At 42.7% G+C, this 18,415-nt stretch overlaps 1 protein-coding gene across 3 annotated transcripts in view; it reads right to left on the minus strand.

The window, feature by feature from the left end:
• SDCCAG8 (SHH signaling and ciliogenesis regulator SDCCAG8) overlaps positions 1-18,415 on the minus strand; it is a 224,458-nt gene that overhangs the window by 47,766 nt on the left and 158,277 nt on the right. Inside the window, exon 17 of one of the 3 annotated variants that reach the window (XR_006891041.1) lies at positions 8,096-8,274. The exons of the other annotated variants lie outside the window; for them this stretch is intronic. The gene's annotated coding sequence lies outside the window, so the exon portion shown is untranslated. The remainder of the gene's footprint in view (positions 1-8,095; positions 8,275-18,415) is intronic. 3 annotated transcript variants of the gene reach the window in all.

The raw sequence follows: 18,415 nt of genomic DNA on the forward strand, positions 1-18,415 counted from the left end.
ATACCAAGTCTTTTGGGGAACTCAAAGAGATGCTGAGCTCTACATACGAGTTGGCATGGGCAAAATTTGAGTCCACATATGTGTGGACTAGAGTGTGAAGAAAATATGACATTTTGGGTACATCTCTATACCTAGATCTATCTACCATTTTTTTTTTTTACAAAAAAATGGAATCATATAATATAGATTACTTGTATCATATTTTCCCTTGGAGATATACTTTGAACATTCATTATGTCAATAAACATTATTTTTTCCAACAAATGATTTTATTGGCATTTTAGACTACCATTGTAGGGAATTTATGTAAACTGTTTATAGTAACTAATCTCCTGATGTTGGACATTTTGATGATTTGATTTAATATTTTGATTTGATTATTTTCAATATTCTTCTCTTAGAAATAATACTACTTCTTGGAGTCTAAATAGTAGGATTGGCCAAAGAGAAGTATCATTATACATTATCACTCTATTTTATTATCTACTTTGGTGCCTGTCCTGTCAGGGAGGACCCTTTTACCTAGCACCAAGGACAGGGCTGGATGGATGGTCAGTGTACCCGGGGAGGACGGATGGCCCAGCTGGGAGGGGAGGGGCAGGAAGGCCATACATCGGCAATGTCAGGAGTTGGTAAACCAGCTACAATCTCTCTTGTGATACAGTTCTTGACACCCATTTCTTGGGATTTAAAATATTTATTGTAAAAATTATAAATCTAGTTTGAATAGTCATAGAAATAAAGGATACATAAGTTTGAAAGTAAAAATGTAGACTTGCTTTAGGGAAAATTTAAACTAAACGAAGATATGACTAACAAATGTCATTTTACAATCATTGCTTTTAAGGCATTCGGCAGGTTCATTCTAAGAGATATAAAAAACATCACTGGGATTTAGACCAAAGAAACAGGTACTAACAGTAAGAGTTAGGGAAGAAAATTACTTGATTCCTCTCTTTTCCTCACTTCTCATATCCCACTGATCACTAGCCAATTTTGCCCCCTAAATATTTCTCCAATCCATGGCCTCCTCTTCATCTCTATTTCAGGCACTCATCATTTCCTACATGGTTTCCCTGTCTGGCTCCCTAAAGCCCATCCTTCATGCTGCCATCAGAGTGAGCCATTTGTGCTCTATTGAAAACTCTTCATTGCCCCCCCCCCCCCCCCGTACCTACAGGATAAAAAGCCAGAGCCCTGTCATCGATCCCCAATGCATTCACCAACAATGACCTGTTTGTGCTTCCTATTCCATGTGCCATCACTTCTCTCTCCAGAGCTTTTCTCCAGTTTTGCTTTCTGCCAGGCATGTAGCCTTGCACATCCTCTAAAGTTAAGTTTTGGCATCCCTTCCTCCAAAAAGTTCCCCAACATCTCCCAGGCTAGATTTGTGCCTCCCTCCAGTGACCCTACGCTGCTACACGCACATCTCTACTAAAGTCTTTACTGCCTGGGTCTGGGGGGGCAAGAGTGAGGGCTCCACACTCTCTCCCATGAACAAGAACCTCTGAAGGGCAGTGATTGTCTAATTTATCTTCTATCTCTCCATGGCCTGCAGCTCCTATCATGTAACAGGTATTCAATCACTTGTGTTTGATCTTTTGTTTTGGATGGACCAAACCATACTGTATCTTCAAACGGTTTAAGAGTAGCTAATAAAGCCAGGTGAGTCCAAACTCTAATGGCTCGGTGGAGAGAAATGAGGACACACGTGGAATCAGCATATATTAATCCTAACCATTAGCTAACAGCTTTTAAACTAAAATAATTTTGGTTTCTAGAGAATTACTCATTAATTCAACACAGGTTTATCCACTGGACTTCAGAAATTGACTGAAGACTTAACAATCTAATAAGACAGAAGGACATAAAATGCCATGAATACAGTGCTCTAAGTGCTGGAAAATAGAAACATGTCCCAGAGAAACAAGAGGGAGGGACTGAGTGCCTAGAATGAAGGGATGCTGGCCTCTAGTGAGAGCTCAAATTTTCTGATAATGCTGCCCCTATCTGACCCCCAAATCCTACCCTGAAAGTAGTTCTCACTCGAGATATCTGGACATCAGGCTCAAATGCAGTTTCCAGCCTTCGCTTGGAGTCATTTACTCTTCATATCGAAGTGGGGAGACCTAAAACGCCAAGAGCGCAGTGTGGACCTAGGAGAAAAGGGCTAAGGAGGCTGCTGGGCTGCCCCATGTGCAGGCACTGAGGCCTCCCTGTTCTAGGCAAAAAGCCAAAAGGAGCCCAGGACCCTACACTCCAGCCAGGCCCAGCAGGAGATAACCCTGCAGTGAACACTGTAGCATAATTCAAAGTAAGAAATATGAAATGCAACGCTGACACTATGTTTTAAGGGGCCATGTGGAAAAACTGGAGCACTTCCAGACACAGGTCACAGAAACGATTATTTTAAAGTGAGAGAGATACAGAAGTTAAGTATATTTGGTTTGAGTGAGAAATGATCATCTCTTTCCGAGGACCATCTTCCAAGGGCTGCTCTGCCTGGCCATGGAAAAGAAGGAAAATGTCTCCCAGCCTCAATTCTACATTACCTCCTTCATCTATGACACAGAAGTCACTAGCATCATGTAAAATGTCAAATTTAGGTGACTAAAAAAAACTCACAAAATTTGCAACTTAACAATCATTCTTTAATATATCAGGCCACTGGGGAAACCAAAAGCTTGGAAAATATATAACTCATTCCAAATGACTGTCATAAAATGGTAAAGTCAAAGTCATTTACGTAACCGCTAACAACCTCAACCAGCAGCTCCATTAAACATGACCTACAAACCTCGCAAAACAAGGACCAACTAATAACACAAGGAGTCATTAAAGGGCCTAAATAGAGCAAGGGAGCCACTCTAGTTTCAATGAGATCAGAGTCTATTTAATAGTTGTGATTAATATTTATTGAGTGCACACTGGACGCACATCATTATACAGCAAAACTTTAGATTTATATTAGTTGATGGTAATTAACACATATACTGAGCAGTTTTTCCAAATGTGAGGACACAGATGAGAGGCCATAAAATACATATATTAAAAAAGTTGTACATATACATCAAACACTGTTTTTCACTCATTATTTTTTCCCTTCTACAGTTTTGGGAAACTGAAAAAGATGTGCTAGAAGATAAAAAAGATGGCATATTCATTCAGTAAGTGCCTTCCGAGTGCCTGGCACTGGGCTACATGCTAGAGAAACAAAGACGACTAGGACATGGTTCCTGTTCTTAAGGAGTTCACGGTCTAATGAGTCAGACATTCGAGAACAGTTGATGCCCCTGTGTGCTTGATCAAAGTGCTCTGCAGAGGTGGAGTGGAGGAAGGCTTCACTGAAGACATGACAGTGACCTGGCTCTTGGGAGAGAAGAGTTCTCTAGGCAGAGAAGGGAAAGGCATTCCAGGCTACTGGGAGCATGAATTCTCAAAGACAAGGGTTACATCTTGTGCATCTTTTTAATCCCCAAGCCTACTATAGGTCCTCTACCATAGTGGGCACTCAGTAAACATCCGAACAATGTACGTAACAGTGAATGAACAAACTAATAAATTAACGAACACTAATCTTCTTTCTCTATATATTCAGAAATGACTCTAGATCCCTGAGAATAAGGAAGACCATGACAACAAAAAAATCCCCTTTTATTTTTCCTTTTTCCCCCCAAAGCCCCCTGGTACATAGTTGTATATTTTTAGTTGTGGGTCCTTCTAGTTGTGGCATGTGGGACGCCACCCCAGCATGGCTTGATGAGCGGTGCCATGTCTGTGCCAAGGATCCAAACCAGTGAAACCCTGGGCCGCCAAAGTGGAGCGCATGAACTTAACCACTTGGCCACGAGGCCGGCCCCAAAAAATCCCTTTTGAGAGCCCATGAACCGAGAAAAAAACCAGATGCTTACTCTCCTGGCTCATCACAGCCAGAGAGGTGGTAATAGAGACCAGGAAGTCCTCCAGGACTGACTCCTCTCCACATCCATCCCTGGACACAGTCTCAGGAGCCTGGATGAATCACACCGCAAGCTTCGCCTGCAGATCACAGACAGCATTGTTCAGCAGCGAGGGTGTATGCGACAGCTACAGTCTCGGGCAGCCTTTCTTGCCCATGAGGTAGAAAGCATGGACTTGGTAATCATGCCATACACTAGAGTGCAAAGGAAACAAAGTGAAAATAAAACCAGGGTCGGAACGAGAAGGGTGAAGGGATGAAGGATGATCACAGGGCCGGGGAGCAATCCTTCGGGTCCTCTATGGAGTGCCGCAGTGGGTCATCTCCACGCTTAGATAGGTGCTATGTCTCAAAAACATCCCTGCATGCGGTCTGCAGTCCTTCACGCTGCAGCCTCACACCTTTATCTGCAAAATTTTGTTTTCACAAATATTTTTATCTATCTTATTATTTTAATTAAAGCCAACTTAAACTTTAAGAATGGTGAATAATTTCTCAGACTTATCAAGGCTTTTAATATACTAATGCGCATTGTTACCTTCCAAAGAGCGGATTGTTTCCGCAATCTGTCCCCAGACTAAAACATCCTGCATTCCTTTTATCAAAGACCATTTTGTAGGACTGCTTGTCCTACACAGAATACATATGGAAAAATGCGGCCCCGCCCCTTCGGGCCACAGCAAATGTAGCAAGGGAGTAAAGAGGAAGTTATACAGCACAATTTTTTTTTTTTGGGTGAAGCAGCTGTGTGCTATAATCATCATCTTGATAAATACTGTGACCTAATTAAAAAAGAAAAATGGAATGGATGCTTGCACCAAAAAAAATGATAAAAGGAAATGTGGAAGGATTCTATTCACCCAATTTAGAGAGAGAGGATAGTTGGACAGTTGCTCATTACTTGTTGGTTTGTTCTTTCGTTACTTAGGAATGAGGCAATGCATTCATAGTACTCTTTAAAAACCAGGCATGGGATCTTAATCCAAGAATTTATCTAAACCCATTTTGAAACCATTTGCATTTTCAGCAGTGCAACCTCCAAAGAAAGCAATCCTTCCAGGACTTTACACAGGAGTAGACCAACTGGCTAAACAAAGCAGGGCCGCAGCCCAGCATCCCTGAGCGAACAGCAGGTCATCCAAAGGTCTGTGCACGATGGCTGAGTCTCTAGGCTGAACAGTGGCTGCTGCCTTCACTTCCAAGCAGTTGTGGAAAATGTGCTTGGCGTAAGAATGCTCCGCTGGCCCATCTTCTGAGTGATGTGAGGCTGGTCTTCTTCACCCAGGGAAAGAGAAAGCAAAGAGGGAACAAAGAAACTTCCCTTTCTTCTGCCTCCAGGTGGGTTGCTTCCCCTCTGGTACAAAGGGAAAAACTGTGCACAGAGAACGTAGTGCAGATTCTTCTTCTAACACTAGTCTAGTCCGTTGCACACCTTCATTTGTCTGACTCTAACAGCTCCTTCCAAAGTTCAGCCGATGCTCCTGAACGGACGGCCGCTACCCTCATCAGCTAAGGAACCAAGGCACCCTGCATGCTTGTTAAATGTACCGAATGACGCCAGAGCACACTCAACACTATGGCCACTGGCTGCTCCTCCCCAGTGTGCCTGGACCCTCTGCTCCCTCCAGCTGTCCTTCTGCCCAAGCCTGTTCATGCTGCTCACATAAGCATAGCTTAACGTTCAGTGAACTCAGAATATGATGGTTAAAAAAATAGTTTGCTGATTTTATGAAGACAAAGTGAATGGTTTAGAAAGAATCAACAAAGCTGAGTTAAAGAAAAAGTCTGTCAAATTAGGTGTGCATGACATAATGGTAAAGGACTCAGAAGGACAGGGTCACCAGAACAGCAAATTCTACAGGGAGGCTGCCTCCCGAGTGTCTCTACGTCATCAGTTGCTTCAGAGAAACCAAAACTGGGTGTATCAAAAGATGCAATTTGTGGGCTGGCCCCGTGGCCTACTGGTTAAGTTCAGCACACTCTGCTTTGGCGGCCCGGGTTCTGTTCCTGGGTGTGAATCTACACCACTCATCAGCAGCCATGCTGTGGCAGCGACCCACATACAAATAGAGGAAGACTGGCACAGGCGTCAGCTCAGGGTGAATCTTCCTCAGCAAAAAGTAAATAAACAAATAAATAAAGATGCAATTTTGGTGTGCTTTATCCAAGAAAAATGATGAGGCACTCCAAATTGGGTGATCCACATACAAACAAAATGTCTTGGGGGCCAGCCCCATGGCCAAGTGGTTAAGTTTGCACGCTCCACTTTGGTGGCCTAAGGTTTTGCTGGTTCAGATCCTGGGCATGGACATGGCACCGCTCATCAGGCCATGCTGAGGTGGCGTCCCACATGCCACAACTAGAAGGACCCACATCTATAATATACAACCATGTACTGGGGAGCTTTGGGGATAAAAAGCAGAAAAAAAAAGAAAATGTCTTGGCCCAACATATATATCCGTTGTTATGATTTCCTGACCTTTCACTTAACCTTCCAACCTCTGGCCTCAAGCTCACAGGCTAAGACAGCATCTGCTATACATCTGTTGATCTGCACTTCTTATTTTCCTTTTGATGGTGGGTACCAGCCCACCTCCCTAGTTCTGAGGACGTATGCATTACTGAGCGGGAGCAGTAGAAAACACGAGACCAGAAGTCAGAAAACACAGATTCTAGTTTCTAGTCATTTCCTGAACTGTTGTCTTGGAAGCCACCTCTCTCTTTGGAACTCAGTTTCCTCATCTATAAAGTGTCCGGGTCGGGGCTAGGGATGGAGGGCGAGAGGGACCACGCAATCTTTCAGGTCTCTTCTAATTCTTTAAATGCCATTCCACGCAATCCAGCTCATGGAAGACAGACAGGGTTCTTTATAACATTTACTGATCTTTATTTGGAATATAAAATATTAACACTTGGAAAAAATATAAATTCATTGTTAATGTTGAGAATAAGCAAATTTGCTTGAAAAAAGTAAAATTTTTTAGAAATTGTAATCACAAAGAAGAAATTTCAATTATAAAATTTTGTATATATATATAAAATTATTAAAATAAGATTTAAATTACCAATATACTATTGATCATAGATATCCCTATAATTTGAGACTGGGGGAAAAGTCTGTAAGAGGTTACATCTCAAATGTCTATGCTTTCTATAACAAAAACTTTTGGGAGAAACGATCCTTACTAATTTACAGTTCCAAAGTGGGTTACGAAGCTGTAGTTCTGGGAATAGCGTTCAATATAAAATTGTTTAAATAATTTCCAGTATTAATTTTAATCTTGAAAATACCAAACTACAAACCATTACTGACTGGAGAAAATAAACTACTCAAAGAAACAAATGGTGCCGTCTTTAAAATCTTTAGTTCTGCAATAGAACTAACATGAAAAACTGCCCCAAGACTCAGTTTAAGCCACAACTGAATTTCTTCAACAGCAACGAGGCTTCTCAAAAATATGTGTTTCTAGATAAAAAGAAAATTATTAGAGAGCACTGTCTAACATACTGTTTTGATATTTCTTTCATTTTAATTAGAACAGTGCCTGAATTCCTCTTTGTGCCACAAATGCTATACAAACTAGGCTTATATAGGAAGAAAAGAGATTTAAATCGAAGTACCCCTCATCTTTTAAAATAGCCGCTTACCACTTGTGAGTAGGAAATGTAACAGTGTAATAATCAGTTTCTATGCTGCCTCGGGAGTCTATATCAATTTCAAGTTTTCTTTTATGATTCAGCTATTCCAAGAGTCTGAAAATATTTCATTAAAAATTAATGTGTTATCCACACAAATGGCAAATATTGAAAAATAGGAGTATAAATAAAAATAATAAAAATAGTAAGTCTGCTAATACTGAAGAGGAAGGAAGAGGGGAGGGGAGGAGAGCACGCGAGAAGGAGAGAGATTTCAAACATCCGGTTTCTATTCTGGACCATTTATTGAAACAGACAGACACAGCAAGCGGAAGCCAAATGTATTCTTGGGCTCTGACAGGATTTGTTTTCTATCTTGTCATTATTTTTACGGTCTTCTTCCTAATAATATTTCTCTAGTGTTCTAGATTTCCTGACCGACAATACCAGTCTCGTTCAGAGTTTACAAATGAGAGTTGGGGGGGATGTGGGCACACTCACGGAGTCTAGCTGCCTTGTGCGCCCACTCGCTGGGGTCTGCAGTATTCCCAGGAACTCCTCAGCACAAAGCACGCAACCATGACAGCTTCACTCCCATCCTATGCATCCTTCCCAAACTCCTCTGGGCGATCTTCTTAGGATCCAACACACGGTCCCCAGCAGAGCAACAGGCATCTGGTCTATTACACAAAGGTAATGATGAATGCATAGTCCGCATCCCGCTAACGCTGGCGCAAATGCAACACACTCACTCACTGTGCATCCTCTTTGTTCTTTCTGTAAGAGTGATTCCATGTTAAGGAGAAAGCAAGTACCCACCTTATTCTGTCTCAACCCTTTCCATTTAAATGTCATCGAGAAAAAGTCACATTGCCTATTAAACATGCAGCCAGGGACACACACTTGTCCCTATATCAAAATAAAACACAATCAGGTTCCCCTACACCAAAGATAATGAGGGAACTATTCTGAAAATATGAAAGAGTTTGTTTATATAGGCTATAAAAAATATCCTTTTGCCTCAAAATAAGTGTCCCTCTTTATTGGACACTGATCATTTTCTATAGAATTGAAATTGTACATGAAATTATAATTGTGCCTTGTGTAATATAAATTGATTGTCTCAAGTATTGGGAAAGGATTTGAATTTTAATGGATTATTTTGCTGGGGATGTGCCCAGCAAGTCAGCACAAACTCTAAGGGCTCTAACTGTGGAGGTACACACCAAACATTTACATAAATCAGGATGGACAGCGTGGTGTCAAGAACGGATCCTAAAATGGTCCAGAACGGGTAGTAAGCTTTTCTCTGTGAAGAAGAAATCAGCTGCTAACTTTCCATGTTGGGAGATTCTGTGACAGTGCGGCTGTAATTTGGTTTCTCTTTCTGAAAAAATGGTAAAACCCACATACTAGTAAAAAGGACTTTTGTGGCTACGTTGTTGTTTTGGTTTTTTTTCATATTCTTTCTTTCTACAGCTTAGGTCATCTATGAAAATCAGGGCTTCACCCCGAGGGAAGAACTGACGTAAAATCCAGCAGCGCTGTGTCAAAAAGCACTTAAGACACACGTGAGCGTGACACTCGGGTGTCTGAGGCAAGGCCGCCCAGGAAGTGGCTGCAGACACACCCAGCAGCATGTACACAGTCACTGCTTGACGCATCTCCTTGTAATAAATCCAGTATCTATGAAGTCAAACAAATCTCCTCCACATTCACAATCACGGGCAAGAGCAGACCTCAGCCATTTGCTACCCAGATGGCTGCAACATTTTTACCGTTAAATTACAACCAGTGACGAGGAAGGACAGATACACATCTGCCTGAAATTGCCAGCCTCCTAAGATCTTCTTCTCAAACCCTCAGCCTCAAGAAGCACTGTTGATATAGGTGTAAAAATCACCTCCGGGTACCATATGATGAACTCTTTACAAGACAGCCAAATGCGTACCTCAGCTATAAAGCATTATGAATTTATTTTAACTGCTATCTATTTGAGATATTTTAGGAATTTAAAATACAAGACTTTAATCATTTCAACCTTGAAAGAGCCTCTTTTTGCAATGGAAAACTGGCGGTATTAACCTAGACAAACATACAGATGCTACGTACAGAGTATAAAGAAAGATTCAGCCCAGTGAATAAAGATTTCTTCTCCTATTCTTCAAACTTTCCTGAATGAATTTCTATGATACTAAAGAATCAAGCTGAATAGAAGGCATTTCTTTCTATAACAAAGTTCAGACAGGGCAATAAATTATGACCAACTACGGTTTTGACAGATTTCTTCCCAAGTGCTGATCTGGCTGTGTAAACAACCCCAGCAATAAGATAGTTCAAGGTCTACATGTCCGATAACTTTTTTTTAAGAACCCAGAATTTCCTGGCAACTAGATGTTTGATTAAAATTCCATGTTGCATAATTAGTAAGTCTCGGATTTTGTATAATACAGCCTAACAGTGTGAAGTCTAATAAAATGCCGTACCCAATGCACACCATTTCACTGTATAAGAGTATGAAATCTGGCCACAGGTGGGTATCTAGAAATAAAGAGCCAAAGCAAAGCAACAGAACCATGAAAAGAGAGAGGGAAAGTCAGGTAAAGGTGAGAGGGTACCAAGAGGGAGAAGATAAGCAGCACCGGCAGGTTAGAAACGACGCAGCATGGACAGCTCCTCTGGCATGGCAGTCGCCGTCCACGCCCACCCACGCTCGCAGAGGACTGGGTGAACTTCAGGGAGCAGCCGGAGTCAGCAATGCCCCAGCTCCAGGGATGTCTGCTGGCTCTTCAAGACACATTTGACTAGCGTGTCAACAGTAAAATTTGCATGTAGGGAAAAGAGTGACTCCAAAGCCACTTTAATGCTGCTTTTGTATGTTTCCACAAAATGCCTTTGAAATGCCTGCTCTTTAAACTGCTGCCTATTTTCCATGGATGATAAGGAAAAAATAGTTCTGCTCCTATGTGTGTACGCACATACACAAAACATATTGCATGGGTGATAGCTATTTTTAAAGCCAATTAATTTCCAGAAAACAAAAGCTCAGAAAATATCACCCGATATCATCAAGACGTAATCATGAAACCAAACATTCTCTTTAATCTGTTAAATTTCTATCACTAGCAGTCTGCATGTTATACATGGTGAAAACGCAGGAAATTGCTTCTTTCCACCCTAAATATACACATCCAGCTAAACAAAGGGAAACACTTTTTAAAAGGACTGAAGTCATGGCTCTCCTTATGTAACCACCTCAGAAGTTATTTTGTTCAAAATTACCAAATAAATGTCAAAAACAACAATGGAATTCCACAAAAGAGTTAATTCATTATGTTTGCTCGAGTCCAGACGTCAATGTCTTGTGCAGCATCAAAGAGCGCCACGGAGCAGGCCCGCACGGCTCAGCGCCCGGCGCCCTGCCCGCCCGGCCTGACCAGCCCGCCGGGCCTTCCCTCAGCTGCCCAGGGCGCCCTCTCCCAGGCCAAATGACCACCTCCCCAGTCAAGTGACAAAGGTCTACTTTGGAACAAAACCCCCCAAGAGCAGCCTAGAACTGAGTATTTCCTGAGAGAAAAGTGAGGTTTTTGCCATTCTATCAGTGGAGCTTACTTAGTTTTAAAGGAAGACCTGCTATTTCGTGTTCTTCTTCTCATTTGGTTAATTGTTTATTTAATGATGGTATACTATTAAGTTTGAATTGAAAAATAAAACATACGAACTTATTATTTTATTTGACAAAAACACATATTGCTTCGTATGTGCCCGGCCAACTCTGAGCTCATTTCCGCCTCAGCACCCCCCGAGGCGGTGAGGACTAGTGTCCCCGTCGTACGGATGAGGAGACCGAGTCACCGAGAGGTGGAGGCACCTGCCCAAGGTCCACAGCCAGGTCAGTGGTGGGGCTGGGATTAGAACCCAGGCAGAAGGCTCCAGAAACTGCATGTTCCTAACCACTAAGCACCATATGCTCTGTTAGTAATTAAACCTTTTTAAAAGCTCATTTAGTCTGGCTGGAACCTGAGGAGCTCTCAGCCTAAAAGGCCCCTAGCAGAGCATATGACTGTTAGATGCCACTCTGTCACTCGCAAGTGGGAATGGGGAAATCTGCCGTGTCGCTCTGTGGAGGGGACTCTATAGTCGGGGAGCGCAGGCCTGGCTCAGACGCGGGCCCGCTGGGGGAACTCAGAGCAGCACCGACACCCCTGGGGAAAGCCTGGGCGTGGGCACCAGGCACCCCTGCAGTCCCAGGCCCGAAACGCTACTCATTAGCTAAGCGATTCGAGGGTAAGTCACACGACCTCTCGAGCCTCAGCTTCCCCCTCTAAAAATAGGAGACAAGAATGCTACCTCGATAGAATTGATCTGATGGTTAAATGTAGCAGGGCCTCTCTGCTGGAGGTTCTTTAAGAACAAAACCGCAGTCTCGTGTTAGAGACCACAAAGTCCCGTCTGCCTAAGAAATATTGTGATCCACCACAAGACAGCTGACAGTCACAGTAACACACACTGTATGTATACAGTGCTTATAGACACCTGCGATCTGATTTCATCCTCATAACTATTCCGCATGGTATATAATCCCCGTTTTATGGACAAAGAAGTTGAGGCTGAAAGAGTTTTTTTGGCCTGTCCAAAATCATATGTTGGCAGGTGACATGGTTGGCCCACAAACCCTAAGCTTTCGCTCCCTATCCAGTGTTCTTTCCTTATTATGAATTGCTACGTTTCCTCAGAAGACATGACACTTGCTTGCAATAAGCTTATGGTATAAATGGAGAAAGTGAAAGAATATGAAAAAGTAGAAATACTAATTGCTCCAAGATCTTGGAGAGAATAGAGTAGCTGTCTCTGGTTGTGGGGTGTCAGGCAGCTTGTACTGATGGGGGTCTTAGCCACCCAGAGATTGCAGAACCCAGGCTTTCTTGGAGAGGAAAAGAAACCAAGGTAGAGATTCAGGGACAAAATGAAGAAAAGAAAATGAGAGACATTTGACCAAAGACACATTTGCAGGAATGCTCACAACCAGTGAACGGTAACCGGTGGCTCTGGAAGGGAAGAGAAGCGAAGAGGAAGCCAGGTCAGGGACGTACACAATGAAGCCTCTCCCAAGGGCTGGCCTTGCAGCTGACATTATTTAATGCTATTATCCACGAAAGCCATTATCAGATTATCAGCAGCGTCCCCTCCGAGGCCCTCATTCCTCTTGAGCTCATGGAGTCCATGGTGGCCCTCTCGGTTCTGTCACCTGAGGCTCACTGCACACACCTCAAGTCTTGAGCTCCTCCTGCTACCTGGAGCCCAGTGATATGCCAACCCCTAGAATTTAGCATTTGACTTCTGAAGCAGCTGCTAAAAAGCGCTGCTTAATGTAACCTGAAGTGCAGGGGAGCTGCCTCCCACGGGGAAAATTCTGGAGCCACGGGAGACATGAGATGGAAGCTGGGCAGTTTATGTCCTCTCCCTTCCTCCCTCCGGGACCTCCTTGGAGGCACGGTTTCCTGTACAGCCTGTCCAGAAACGTCTGTGTGGTTGTGTCTCTGTGGCTTATCATGAAGCAGCTTCCAGGGTGGTAACACAGTGTCTCACACTCTGTTCCATTCTTCCATGCCTCACCCTGCTTCCCCTCACTCTCGCTGCCCTGCGATTGCAGCCAAAATAAACATTAGCATTTAATCCTTGCTCAAGTTCTAAAACAACAGAAATGAAGGAATTGGTAAAATCTTCATTGAAATCACCCACTTAGTCAATATACCCAAAAACAGATATAGAAAGATACACACCAGGGGAATCAGTCATAGAAATGGAAGTATCCTGATGTTGCAAGCAAAGTGACTAGTGAAAAGTCAATAAACTCAGAAATCAGAAACAAACTACAAAGTCAAAGATGGGAGATGATCGGCAGAAAGCTAGCAGGGGCTACTCTGGCTCACCAGGTGTGAGACGGACATCACGGTGTTTAAAAGGCTGAGGTCACAGAGATGCCTCCCTCTCGCTTAAAATCCTCCCAAGACTCCCTTCTCATGGTGCTCAGAATAAATTCCAAACGTTTTTACATGATTCAAAGAAAGACTCTTTCAGATCTAACTTCTGAGGTTCCTCTTCCTCTTAGGATGTGGAAACCACAAAAGAACATTGCCCCCACCCTAAAAATGAGAAAGAAGTCAGATACTCAACAAAACCATCATTTTTCTCGAGCCAATCAGAGACCGGAGGTTGGAAGATATCCAGGCAAACTAAATTCGGAAAGGTAATATGCCCCTCTGAGGAGAGAGAGAGCACTTGAGCTGGTTTTCCTTTGGCAGAGCATGGGGAAGAGAAACAGCTGACACAAAAGCAGGTAAGAGGAAGGAAGGTGGAATTTTAATGGATTCTTACAGTGTGGGCCAGTGTGGCTGTCTAGAATCCCTGGGAGCCCCAGACACAAGAGGGCAAGAGGAGTTTGCACTCTTCCACAGGCTCCCTTCCAGTGGATGCTCACGAGAAACACTGGGGGCAGGAGAGGAGACCTGAGACCTCGCCCTGCACCCCACCAGGCAGGCATACGCACAAAACTCTACCCACTTCCTAAACTCTCATATGAAGAAAAAGCCTCCAGCTTCTGGAGGGTGGGCAGGAAACCTTCCCAGGAAAAGGTTCACCGCCTCTGCAGGAAGGTCAGAAACAAAAGCCACCTTCCTCTGGGAGACGGGTGGGAACCTCTAGTATCTGGCCCCAGGAACAGGTGAACTTTCACTGAAGGAGGGGTAGAAGCAAAATCCATCAGTGGCATGATGGTAAAGGTTTGAAAACCAGTTCTCCGGGGAGAAAGAGGTCCTGATTCATACTGTCTGCCAATTTCTGTGATGTAAATACTTCTTCCACGGCCAATTTAAAACTACCAACGTGATGTCGAATGGCTCACACATTTCTACAAATTTAATAATCAGCTCCAGCACACAGCTCCATGTGACCATGAGGACGCAGCAGGAAATCCCATCTCCATGATAAGGCCACCGAGAGTCAAATGGAGAGGCTAGAGATAAAAAGCACACACAGCATGAGAAATAAAGAATTCCTTTGATGGGCCTTTCAGCAGAATCCACTCAATAGAAGGGGGAAAAAAATCATTAAATTTGAAGATTAGCCAATGGAAATTATCCAAACTGAAATACAAAGGAGAGAGAAAAGAGTGGGAGTGGGAGTGGGGGTGGAGGGAGAGAAGAGACGAAAACAGCGCATCTAAGAGTTGGAACAACGTCAGGTGATCTAACCAAGGTGCAAGTGGAGTCTCAGAAGGGGGAGAGAGAAAGCCAACGGGAAGATCTAACTCCTAACTGCCGAGGTCCCTTTATGGATACATATATTTTTAACTGAAGTATAATTGTCATATAATATTAGTTTCAGGTGTACATCATAGTGATTTGATATTTATATAGATAACAAAATGACCATCACGATAAATCTAGTTACCATCTGTCACCACACAAAGCTACTACAATATTATTGACTACCTTCCCCATGCGGTACATTCACCCATACGACTTCTTTCCTTCATAACTAGAAGTCTGTTCTCTTAATCCCCTCCTCTCCCCTACCCTCTGGGGACCAGCAGTTTGTTCTCTGTTATTTAGGAGTCTGTTTCCATTTGGTTTTGTGTGTTCCTTTGTTTTGTGGGTTTTGTGTGTGTGTGAGGAAGATTAGCCCTGAGCTAACATCTGCTGCCAATCCTTCTCTCTTAGCTGAGGAAGACTGGCCCTGAGCTGACATCCGTGCCCATCTTCCTCTACTTTATATGTGAGACACCTGCCACAGCACGGCTTGATAAGTGGTGCCTACGTCTGCACCCAGGATCCAAACTGGCGAACCCTGGGCTGCTGAAGCAGAACATGCCAACTAAACTGCTATGCCAGTGGGCCAGCCCCTTATTTTTTTTAATTTTTTGTTGGGAAAGATTCATCCTGAACTAACAACTATTGCCAATCGTCCTCTTGTTTTTCCCCTCCCCAAAGCCCCAGTACATATTTCTATATTCTAGTTGTAAGTCCTAGTTTTTCTACGTGAGCTGCTGCCAAAGTATGGCCACTGACAGACGAGTGGTGTGGTTCTACCACTGGGAACCGAACCCGGGCCACGGAAGCGGACGGTGTGGAATGCTAACAGCTAGACATTTGTGTGGTTCTTGACCAGACCATGTTCTCCTTGACCCCCAGGACCTTCAAACATCTATTCCTTTTTCTCTGTTAAGGTTACTTCTACTTCTTTTCAGATTCAGTTAGACATTATTTTTCTAGGGAATTGCATCCTGTCCCTCCAAACCTGGGTGGGGTCAGTCTGGGGTGCCCCTAGAACACCAGGGTCTGCTCTCACCACAGCATCACACTCGAGTGATTACTGCATGGCCTCCTCCAAGACTGGGAGCTCCTTAGGGTAGAGATCATGACTTTTTGCTTTGGAATGCTCAATGCTTAATAAATGTTAATAAATATAGGGATATATTAGTAAGCTACAATATAGCAAATCGAGCACAAGCCAGGAATCTGGTTTAGATTTTCACATTGAGCATGCAATGTTTAAAACTATAGAGGCTAAAGCAAAACAGCAAACATGACTACAGAAATGAAAGCAAACTCTATTTAACTTAAAAGCACTAAATTAAATTTTAAATCATAAGAGTTTAGTAATGAAAATGCTAATCAGAGGTTCTCAATCTACCTAAAAGGTAAAATCAGAGAGGGAAATTTAACTTTAAAGAGTGAACTGACTCAAACAGGTTTACACTGGACATATGGAAGAATTTTTAAAGGGATTTTAAGCATGGAAATACACTTTTTGTCTTCTAACATAAGAATAGAAATTTACCTGCTCAGCCTTTTTAGCAAAGTTCTGCCCAAAGAGAGACGTTCAGTGCTATAGCTGTCTGGTTCTTTGTACAGTTCTAACCCTGGGCTACAACTTATTTTTAATTGAATATTTTTTCTAATCTAGACTAAACTGTGGAAAAATAAAAAACAACAGACATTACAAAGATATTAAAACTAGCTAGTTATAGATGGTTGGTCAGAATATTATCCTCTAAAAAGGCATTAGTTATTATGTTATATTCTTAAAGTTCTTTCTCTTTTTTTTAAAGATTGGCACCTGAGCTAACAACTGTTGCCAATCTTCTTTCTTTCTTTTTTTCTTTCTGCTTTTTTCCCCAAATCTCCCCAGTACATAGTTGTATATTTTAGTTGTGGGTCCTTCTAGTTGTGGCACGTGGGACGCCGCCTCAGCATGGCCTGATGAGTTACGCCATGTCCGCACTCAGGATTCGAACCGGCAAAACCCTGGGCCACCAAAGCGGAGTGCGCGAACTTAACCACTCGGCCATGGGGCCAGCCCCACATTCTTTCTCTTCTAATTTTCTAAATGCTAGAACAATTTGCCTCCTAGGAAAGGGTTAGCCTTTTTTCCCCCGTTTCTAAAGAAAAGACCTAACAGGTGAAGTTACAAATTGGGGATTAAAAAAGAATGCTCCTCACTCCTGGCTATGCTGAAAATGTGATTTTTTTTAACAAGAAGTAAACGTATCCCTCTTGAAATTTCCTTTGGGGCACACTGACAACTTTCACCACTGAATGGAGGTCACACACACATTCACATAGTCACAAACACAGACTATCACAGGCATATCCCAAGTAGGGTCCAAAATGTTGTTCCACAAATCAGTGTTAAAAATTCAGAAGGCATTTTCCCTCAGAGATAACATTATGTACACATGGTATTTTGTTTCACAGACTAGCTCACAAGAGCCAATTTAACCCACGATATAAACAAACTACCTGGGAGAATGGAGGCCTCCAACGTTCCTGTGGGACCCAGAATGCAGGAGAGAGCCTGGTGCGCGACAAGGGCCTGGTAATATGTTCAGTGAAGCACGCTGATGGCATAACAGTGTGAAACGTGTAACGAACGCTAAGGCGGTGCCAGTACTGTTCTAAAGACTTCTCATGGCTTATTCTAGGCAATTATCACAATCCTCCAAGATAGCATTTTTCAGAAAAAGGAAGTGAAGAAGTAAGGAAGGTGAAATTTAAGATTTAAGGAATTTGCTCATGACCACATGGCTAGGAAGAAATAAACTGAAGAAAACTCAAGAGAACCTGTTTCTAGATGCATGCTCTTAACTACCTTACACGCTGTTTCTTTACTTTGTTTGAGGTCTTCAAAGCAGAGGACTAGAATCTGAAGTAGTTTAAAGAGTCTAAGTTCTCTAAGGGCAGGAATGTCTGCTTGTCCAGTGATCTACCCCAAGCATATCAGTGGCATATAACTAGCTCTCAATAAATATTTGATGAATAAGTGAAGGAAGTCTTTTTCCTTTTCCTGGTCTTGGGCTTATCCTAGGAAAAAGTATGAATTATATTAGAATGTCTTTCGCATTTCCTAACTCTGCTTTGTTAGGTACTTTTCCCGTTTAATCTTCTCCCAGGTGATCAGTTATGATAGCGCCTGCCTTGTTCCAGCTATGGTAACTGCACAAGCTGCTTTAAATGATGTATTATCCACTCCAAGATCAAAATTCTAACCCCTATAAGGTGGCAAACCTCCTCTGCTATTGGGAGGAAAACAACCTGATTTCAGGTCTTCCCAACAAAGTATAATCGAACGTGGCTTCCAGTCGTCTTAGGGATTTGTCAATAATGCATAGAATAATTGGATTTTAAAGAGATTGCCTGTTAATCCCAACTGGCTTATAATTTTGGTATAATTTGGGGAAAAGGGTCAAGTTTTCCAAGCTCGCCCTGGTTTCCATAGCTTCCAACTCTCCTCTGGGAAGTAACTCGCAGATTGTCCTTA

Source organism: Equus quagga, chromosome 12 (assembly GCF_021613505.1).
Source record: "Equus quagga isolate Etosha38 chromosome 12, UCLA_HA_Equagga_1.0, whole genome shotgun sequence".
Classification (NCBI taxonomy): domain Eukaryota; kingdom Metazoa; phylum Chordata; class Mammalia; order Perissodactyla; family Equidae; genus Equus; species Equus quagga.